Below are 9,809 nucleotides of genomic sequence, written 5' to 3'. Positions count from 1 at the left end.
TACTCGTGGCCCGGACGTGAGCCAAAATTGAACCGCTTTCTAACTCACGCCACCACTCGCTCTCCAGCTTCCGTGGACCATAACACCAAGAAGATGCCACAATTCTGACACCAGCAAGCAAACGTCTGGCCGGACCCTAATATGACTCGTGAGATCCGCTCCTATACGCTACCCCATATCTGAAACTCAGCCGCACGGAAACCGAATGCGTAAGCACCATGATCCGCCTCGCGACTAAGGCAGCCCTAAACCTGCCTCGTAGCACTAGCACAGCCAAACTCCTTGCACTAGGCATGCATAACACCATTCAGGAACTAGTTGACGCGCACCTTCAGACACAGTACATTAGACTTGCCGCGAGCGCAACTGGCCGCCAAATGCTCTCCTCACTTCACATCAACATACCCGCTAACCGGCCAAACTTTATAGCCATCCCTCGACACATCCATACAAATCTAGCTGCCAAACCCCTTCATGGAAACGTCGATCCCCAATATGATATCTCGCTGCGTAGCTCGCGCTAATGCCCTTCATAAGTATTACGGGGAAGACCACGATGCCATGTAGGTAGACGCCGCATGTACAGCTCATGAAGCGGTAGCAGTTGGCTGCAATCCAACCCTATCCCACACCCTAACTCACCGTCTTCCCTCGGGCTCTACGCCTGAGGAGGCAGTGGAGGCCACCATCGCCCTGGCCCATGCAATTAGGACGCTCAATACATGTTTAGCGACTCCAAAACGGCTCTGTCCAACTTGGCGAGAGGAAGGATTCACTCCCCTCCCTGTCACTTTCTGACCACTGCTCTGCCGATGTGAACGTGAATGGAACTGTTTTTCACCCTTTTTCTGAGCAAACATCGGCGTCCCGGGAAAGCTGCTGCATGGCATACCCACCAGTAATGTTTCCCGACCGTTGGAAAAACCTTTTCTATAATTAGGCTGCGCGCCCACTTGCCAGCTTCAGCTCTCTATTGTGTGCCTAATGTTCTTGGCACAGCGCAGCTAGCCAAATCAACGAACGCTTCTCCAAACCCTACATCAAGCGCGGCTAAGTCCTCTCCGCAAGTGTGAAGCCCTTGAGCTAAAAAATTTCGAGGGGACACTTAGGTGATCTAAAGTGCGATGAGGCGAGAGCCTTTCCCGTAACGCTCTCTAGCGACCTTACGCTAGACAAGGAGAACTGCATATGCATATGCATATGCATGCATAGGAGGAAGCTGGCGTAGCATAACCTTTCTGTACACAACCATGTAGAATATATACCATGAAAGAATAAAAAAATGTCGACGTAGCGTAGTGGTTAGCACAATCGGCTATAGAAGGTAAGGATAGTGGTTCGACTCTCGACGTGCACTAGGTTTTAGGATTTTTTTTCTGAACTTTCACTTCAGATGTAACGGACGGACGGACGGACAGTCATGGCCGCGAGTATGGGCCATTAAAGGCTGTCGCCTTAAAATATGCTGCGTGACAATATTTCTGGAAGGGCAAAGGCTCAAAGCCGCCTGCTACTGCCAAGTGCGTGCGCCGAAGTAATAATAATATCATGAACTTAAGCAGCCCTACCTGTCCTGAACATTCAACCTAAGCATCAAGCCGGGATTTGTGAGTCTTGCACCAAGGTATTTCTATTGGATTGCACCCGTTACACTACCGTAAAAAAATTGTGGGCATTTAAGTAGGCTTAAGTGGGGGAATTCGAAAGCAGATCTTAGATCTTGATTTTTTTGCTGACTCATAATATGGACTGTGGCCTTTGGTCATTTCCGGTTACCACATACTACACCACTTCAACATTTCTGGTTACGACATACTACGACACTTCGATATATCTCGTTGCGATATAGTACATGTCATCGTTTTCGGTTACGACATACTACACCACTTCGGCATTCCAGTTACGAGATACTACACCAGTTCATTTCCGGTTTCTTCACAATATTAATACAAAAATTGGTTTTTGAGAAAAGGAAAGGGTGCAGTAGATCTCCCACCTCGACATCTCAGTGGTACCTCCCACACGTGCTACAGCCACCATCCTCTTCAATAAATGTTAATTTAAGAGAAAACGTTAAAGTTTCAGAAAGCATGGAATTGAACATGCATAGCAATTGATCCGAACACCTGTCGCAAGCGATCGTTCAACTTGGCTAAAACACGTGGCTCAAATATTTATTCACGTCACTAAAGCAGGTGGCTTAAAATTTTGGCGCGAATATAGTCGGGAATACTGCCCCCACCATGAGATCAGCCAGTGATGCCATCACTGGGTCTTCATCTGCACCTTCATCAACTATGAGCCTCATTGAGTCAATTAAATCTGCCTGTGACGTACGTATCACGTACGGGATCACGTCAGAGGTGCCCCTTCCTGTGGACATATTGTGCTGACACGGCTCGTGGACACGCTCTGCGGACAACTTGCGGTGGTGGCTTTTCGTTCGCACGTCCTTGAGACACCGCCCAAGTCACAGACAAGGGCCATCCTGGCACTTGATTTGAAAGGAGCGTTCGATAACGTTCTACATAAAAACATCCTGCAAAGCCACGCCGATACCAACTGTGGCGCCAGAACCTACAACTATATCAAAAACTTCTTATCAGCCAGGCAAGCCACTATAAACTTCGGTGGAATAAAATCAGATCACATCACTCTAGGCCCGAGGGGAACTCCGCAAGGGGCGGTACTGTCATCCCTCTTGTTCAATTTGGCTATGAAAGATCTACCAGGCCTTCTTTCCGAAATCCCCAGCATCAAACACACATTGTATGCGGATGATATCACTGTCTGGTGCAACTCGGGGAGTGACGCCGAGATCGAGGAGCGTCTTCAAGCAGCAGCTGACACGGTGGACCGGTACGCCAGGGAGAGAGGCCTCCATTGTGCGCCGGAAAAGTCCGAGTTGCTAATCCTGAAGAACCCGAGGACAGCCCTAGCGCAGAACATCTCGGTGTATATAGAGAACCACTCAGTACAGAAACCCACGGAGATCAAGATCCTAGGGCAGTATATCCCGCCGGGGCGACAGAACACCACCACTATGAAGAAGCTTACAGCATCCACCGAGCAAATCCTCCGGATGATACATCGTATCCGAAATAAACACGATGGCATGAAGGAAAGGGACACCATCCGCTTAGTGCAAGCTTTCGTGATCTCTCGGATAATGTACGGGACGGCATTCCTTAACCTCTCCAGGTCGGAAATTGAAAAGTTGGAGGTACTCATCAGGAAAGCCTACAAGACGGCACTGGGGCTACCGAACTCCACGCCAAAGGCAAAGCTCATGGCTCTAGGAGTACATAATACCCTCAAAGAGATGTGGGAAGCACAATGGCTCTCACAACTGAATAGGCTCGCACTTACAAAACCCGGCAGAGAACTGCTCGAAAAAAATCCATGCTAATCAGACCTATACAATTGACCAAAGGGAAGATGTCGCACGCGATGTCAGAAGACGCATAAACGTGCACCCAATTCCGCGGAATGTGCATCCCGCATATAAAATCGAGAGGAGGAAAGCAAGAGGTGAAGCCCTGCAGAAGAAATGGGACAAGCAAATTAACACCCTTTATGTGGACGCAGCTGGACCAAAGAATGGAGTCATGACTATTGTAGTCTCAACGCCTTCAGAGTCGATGGTGAACTGCGCCTCGGTGAAAACATCTAACCCCACTCACGCAGAGGAGGCAGCTATTGCATTAGCTGTAGCATCTAACCCCAACGCCGTTGTGCTCACTGATTCCCAGAACGCCTGTCGCAACTTCAATAACGGATTAATTCACAAGTCAGGGTTGTCATTGCTGACTAAGCATCCTTCCAACCAAGTCTCAGTCATCTGGTTCCCCGGTCACCTGGAACTACCAGGAGGAAACGAAGCCGCCCACAGGCATGCCCGAGCTCTTCTATACCGGGCGTCTCCCCCTGATGACCATGAAGGGTGCCGCGACCTAATAGGTTTAGCAGTGTATGCTGACAATCTTGCGCCATACAGAGCAGCCAGAAAGGAGTACCCAACACCACACAAATCCCTCAACAAGTTAGAAGAGAACACCCTTAGGAGACTACAAACCAACACATACCCAACACCAGCTAAATTACACCAGTGGTACCCTACACTATACTCTCCGCAGTGTCCACATTGTGGAGCGGTAGCTAGCCTCTACCATATGGTGTGGGCATGTCAATATAATCCCTTAGTTGACCCCATTCCCAACCCCTCGGAGGAGCAGTGCGAGGCTATTCTGCTCAGCGATGATCCTGACCGTCAGCAGTGGCTGGTGGGGAGGGCCAGCGCAGCAGCAGCAGCCAGTGGACTACCGGACTAGGCGGCCCACCCACATGTTCTGAGAATATTGAAGAAATAAAGATATTTGTAATCAATCAATCAATGCCATATGATGCATTCGCATCAATACTCAAGGTGCAAGCTACCCATCTTTTACGCGGCTCGCTCGTAAGCAGCAAGAGGTTATATGGCGTATAAAATGCAAGAACATGAGCTGTGATGTGACTCCTACCTCTTCCTTCCAGCTATGTCGCTTTTTCCGCAAACGTTGGCTGCCAGGTGCGTCCATCCGTGGACCAGCATGCCAAGAAACTGCCAAGCATCATTTCTGGTTTTTGATCGTTCCTCCGCACTCCCAACTTGTTATGGCGACTTTGCAAATCGCCTAACAGGAATCTGCCCTGCTTTTCATGTGTAAAACGGCACAGCCGCTGTGATATGCTGCGAATTGTAACAATTCCTAGACTGTCGGAACAATCACTGCTGCAACTTCGTCTCCGGCCTTCACAGTGAACCCCGACAACGTCAGCATACTGCTGGGGCCTGCAAACTGGAGCGGCTTGATGACCTAGACAGCCTATTTAACGTCCACGACCATGGTTTTCAGTGGCTCTGAAGTGCGTCTCAATCTCTGACGGCAGAAGCCGCCCTGGCGCTGCATTGTTGCAGCTGCCCGCTGCGAACACAGAAGAAAATGCGGGAGGCTCGAGATATGTGCCGTATTAAGCTCTGCTCTTTCTCATGATCAATATCTCTCTGCAACGAAAGCTTTCCGAAACATGGAATATTAGCCCCGTTCTCTATTTCAGTCACCGATTCCTCAGTATTTGTTTAGCTTATTTCAATTACACATCTGAATTTCTTTCATTTATTTCCTAATTATTATTATTATCATTAGTACTTTATTTTTTCCCCATCATTTATTTACTTGTTTAACATTCTCAGTACCTGTCAGTTGCCGCCTGTGTCTTGGCCAATCCCCCGCAGTGGGTACGCGCCATTATTTAGAGGACAACAACAACTAGCTCGGAGTATAAAAAAAAATGATTCTGCCCGTGTTTGCCCGAATTGTTGGCGCCGTTCCTTCACATGATGACAGATCTATTGAAGGCACGATTGCGCATCATAACAAAAAATGAACGAAAATAATCACTGCAAATCTTTTTGAATTTTCCGCACATGTAATGAGCTTGACATATAAGTTACGCGCAGCTCAAGAATTTTTCTTCACCGCTAACCGACTTTGGAATAGTATGGAGAGACAACCTAATATTAAACTGATCCCTTGGTCTCGGGCATAGCTCCCAGGGATCTTTTGGGCCATAATTAAAATGTCCACATTCAGACACACAATTCCCAATTCCAGCAGAGTTGCCCTGCAATAGTTCGAAACCGTCAGGAGTTCAAGAAATGAATAATAGTTTTCTTTCTTAAAAATTCCTGAATCTCTGCATATCTCCCTTTTCACTAAAATTTTGCCCCTCATATTCCTTGCAAGCCGAAAAATTTCCCAAATGGAACACACTGATCTCTGCATGCTGTGAATACTTAAACATCAATTGCGCCACAACTAAAACAAGTAACATCTAAACGTTGACTAGGTGACACTAACCAAATTTTTCGTTAGTTACGCGCTAGAACTGGAAACATACTACAGCGCCAAGACGCCAGTTTAGGTGCTGTATTAGCTACAGTCAGAAATGAAATGGGAATCGATTTTGGTCGTTTCCCTGAAATTAAAGTTGATTTCATCTAGAACACTCGCGTAAATAGCGTATAACAAACTAATGAAAGCAATCTACAACACAGCACGTGCAACACAGAGTAGTCTAGGCTGAAGTCAACATTCAAGTTAGAGCGAGCAGCTGTAAATAATTTAATAAGCGAAAATTCGCCAGGAATGAATTCACCTTTGGTACGCATAATGGTGACTTCGAATTTGACAGTGGCAATCCACTACTTGATATTTTGATTATAGCTGAAAGAAAGATTTGTCATACCGATAATGTTACTAAAAGAATTCAAGTGGAAAGAGGCTAGAACCTGTGCATAACACAAAGAGAGTGGCTGTTAATAATCCGTTTTGAGATCAGCATCCAGCCGCATCAGTATGCATCCGTTAAGCCAGCACAATGAAAAAAATTGCTAGTACGCATTTTGTTTCAAATAATTTCCGATTACGATTTCAGCAGTGAGTATGAGCGTTGCAGCACCCATAGATGCTAGAAAAAAGGCGAAGAATAGGCGATAGTCAGCCAATGGAACTAGGGTGTTTTTTTCGACAGGAGCATCGGAGTTCGCCATTTCCCTGCGGACCACTTTGGAGGATTCTTTAATGAGAGACGCTTCAAATATTCTGCGTACAAAATCATTGTAAGCCTTCGCCAATGCGTAATTCTTCCGAACGGGTGTTATAGCAACAATTATTCTAATTCTTTCCTTGGATTCAACAGCTCCTGGCGCCAGAGATTTTGCATACCAATCCGGAAGCCGATTTATTAGACAAACACCTCCATGTTGGGCGGCGCATATCAGGCAGCCTTCCGCATTCTTGGCGACAAGAGAAAACTTCTCAGCTCGTTTCTTGAAAGCCGACTGAAGTTTCGAATAAAGTGTGCTGGTCGTTTCAAGTTTCTCTAAATCCTGCTTCATCACGGAGTTGTCAACAACGCATGGCAAGAGAGCGTCATGGTCGAGTGCATCTTCCATCTTGTCGAGCGTATCGATAATATGTGGAGGAGACTGGGCGCTCAGCCTGGCGGTCAATTCACTCCTGAAGTAGATCGAGAGAGGTAGAATTGCGAGGATCCAAGCGGAGTAGATCAGCAGCCTAGTAGTACTCCAACGCTTAGTTGAGGGAAGCGGTGAAGAAGTTGCATACAACGAAGCCACAAATATCATCAAGGAGTCAAGAGTTGGGTTGAGGGTGGCGAATCTGTTTTCCAAGAAATCAACGGCACCTACAACTAACAAGACGGCTCCGAGGCAAACGACTGTAAACAGTAACCCTGTTCTGAACTCGACCAGTATGTTGATAAAAGAAACAGGTTCAGTCCGTCCGGGGAAAGCGTAGAAGGTTTCGTAGTCGTCGGAAATGACTGGTGGAATGGCGTAATGCAAAAGCGAGTGTTCGATGGCTGCGCATGTCTCCATAACGACATCAACCTTGCCTGTATGGACATCCTTAAGGATCTGAATAAAGTTATTGTACGTCCGCGGTACAATTGAGGTATTGTACACAAGCAGCCCGCTCCGAATAACATCCGACAGAGTTCCTTTACAGGGACTGGAGTTAGCGCTGGTGCGTGTGCCTAAACACGCCACGTTGAGAACCTGATTTCTTAAGGCGGTCCGCGTCTTCGCTATTACGACGCGTTCATGAGACAACGACGGGCAGTTCTGAGAGTAAAGAAGTTTTAAAGTGCTTTTTGACGCGTTTTCTGTGCTATTCGACTCTAGAAAAAGATATTCAGGCATCGACTGGTTGCAGATAAAGCTCTTTCCGTGGATGCCTTTAATGGCGCCCTCTATCACACTTCTGCCTTCTACGCTGTCTTCGAGGAGCACCCAGTTGGTAAGGTAGAAAGAGAATAAATAACTAAATTGAAATTTAAGACAGGTAACGGCATCAGTGCTAAGCGCTGGCACGAAGATAGTGGTTGTTACGCTGCCGTATATATTCCTGGCCAACATACGTTGCAACTTCTCCGTCGGCAATATCCATCGGCTTGCTGCCCAATCCGTACGTCGCATCCAGGAAACATCTGACATGTCCCATGTCTTCTTGCATGTTGCCACAGCCAAGTCATAGCGCTTTCCAACTAACCGTGCGCTTAGGTCAAAATTGGTAACACTGATAGGTCCAGCTGTAAGCATAAACGCCACACAAAGAAGGAATATTGATGCCATATTGTTCGGGGCACCTTAAGCCTCTAGTTAACACACTGTTACTCTTTCGGTTTGTCCTGGATAAAAATTAGTATACTTTGGTTAATTAATAGAGAATAATTGGGGAATTGATTTCCTTGCATAAAGTGCTGCAGGCTCGTTTTAGGCACTAAAGCTTTTAAGTTTACGCTAGCGATTGCACAGGCTTAATATGTCAGAAACGCCAGTGGTTCCTGCTGAGAATTTTTTTCATCAGACAAGCTTCAAAGTCCGGGAGGTGTGCAAATTCTGCGATATTAGCGCTACGATGTTACTGATATTGCTACAATAAAACTGCTAGTTGTTATTAAATTCACCTATGAAACTCAAACAAAACGTGGCGCTACGTGACCAAGAAAGTTTACATAAACGTTTTGGTTGTTGGAAGTTGGCATAAACATCTTGCGCTTGGTTACTGCTGGACTCGGCTGCACCCGTGGTAGAATCGGAACCCGGAATGTTCTGTGAAGTTATCCTGAAAGCACAGCGGTACGAGCACAGACACAGAACACAGGCAGGAAAAGAAATGTTCGGACAGGATTACCACTAAGAGAAGGTCCTTTAGGTCCACTTGTTTGCTCCTATTGGCTATGGTAACAGCCGCTTCAGTTAGTGCGTCGCGAAAGCGTTTCCTAATGCGGATATTCTCCGTAAAAAAAAGTCGTCTCTACACTTCCCAAACAGCGGTGGGGCAGACTGAGTAGAACAACTACTCTGATGAAGTGTCTGGTTGTGATGTTTTCTCATTAGGCGGAAAGCGCTCAGTCCTGTGACAGAACCCTGTCTCTATTTGGGAGAAGAGAAAATTTTGTTAATGCACCTCGAAAAAGCAGCTGCCTAGAAGAATAATGCTTTCGAGCAACAGGTTCGTACAGTTGTGGCGTATCGACCAACCAGCATTAGGAGGGTCAAAAAATGGAATTAAGTGCTTGGTACTACCGTTATAAAAAGGAAAACAGCTTTGATGAGAAAACCAAAACGCGCGCGACATATTATTTTAACATATTCATTTCTTTGTCCCTACTTGCAGACAGTTGGAATGAGCAAAAGTATAAGCGGCATTTCCCTAGCCTGAGGGACACCTGATAACATGAGATAATGGCTGGGGGTTGCTCAATGTAATCAGAGGAATATATAGAGACGATGTATATCATTTCAACGAACAAAATATCTTCTTCTATGCATGAAAAGTTAGTAACAAACAGCAGATCGCTTTGCACTAGGGATTGATTGATGCTGTTCACAACGGAGATAAAATTTGCTGTGAAGGTTTCGCCACCTATACAGGCTTCCATGACAGGGTTTTGTAACCTGTTAAATGTATCGCCGCTTATCTGACGGCCGTAATTCCTTCTCAAATGAAGGATATACCATTCTTCAGCAGAATGTGTATTGCGTTTCGGCGTAGTTTGCCTTCAAAACTCTAAATTTAACAATAAGTTGTTTGTATATTTCACACAACAGTAGCAAGTAGGCAACCTAGTCTGTAGCAGAGATAGATTTTTAATATTTTACTTAATACAAGAATTATCTGTGGCAGACTTGTAGGACGCATTAGCAAACACAGGCAGTATTCTTTTTCGGCAACAAT

This window comes from Amblyomma mixtum, chromosome 2, assembly GCF_055824585.1.
Source record: "Amblyomma mixtum isolate Tamu chromosome 2, ASM5582458v1, whole genome shotgun sequence".
NCBI lineage: Eukaryota > Metazoa > Arthropoda > Arachnida > Ixodida > Ixodidae > Amblyomma > Amblyomma mixtum.
The sequence above is the reverse complement of the archived record's forward strand: the minus strand, read 5'-3'. Positions refer to the sequence as shown.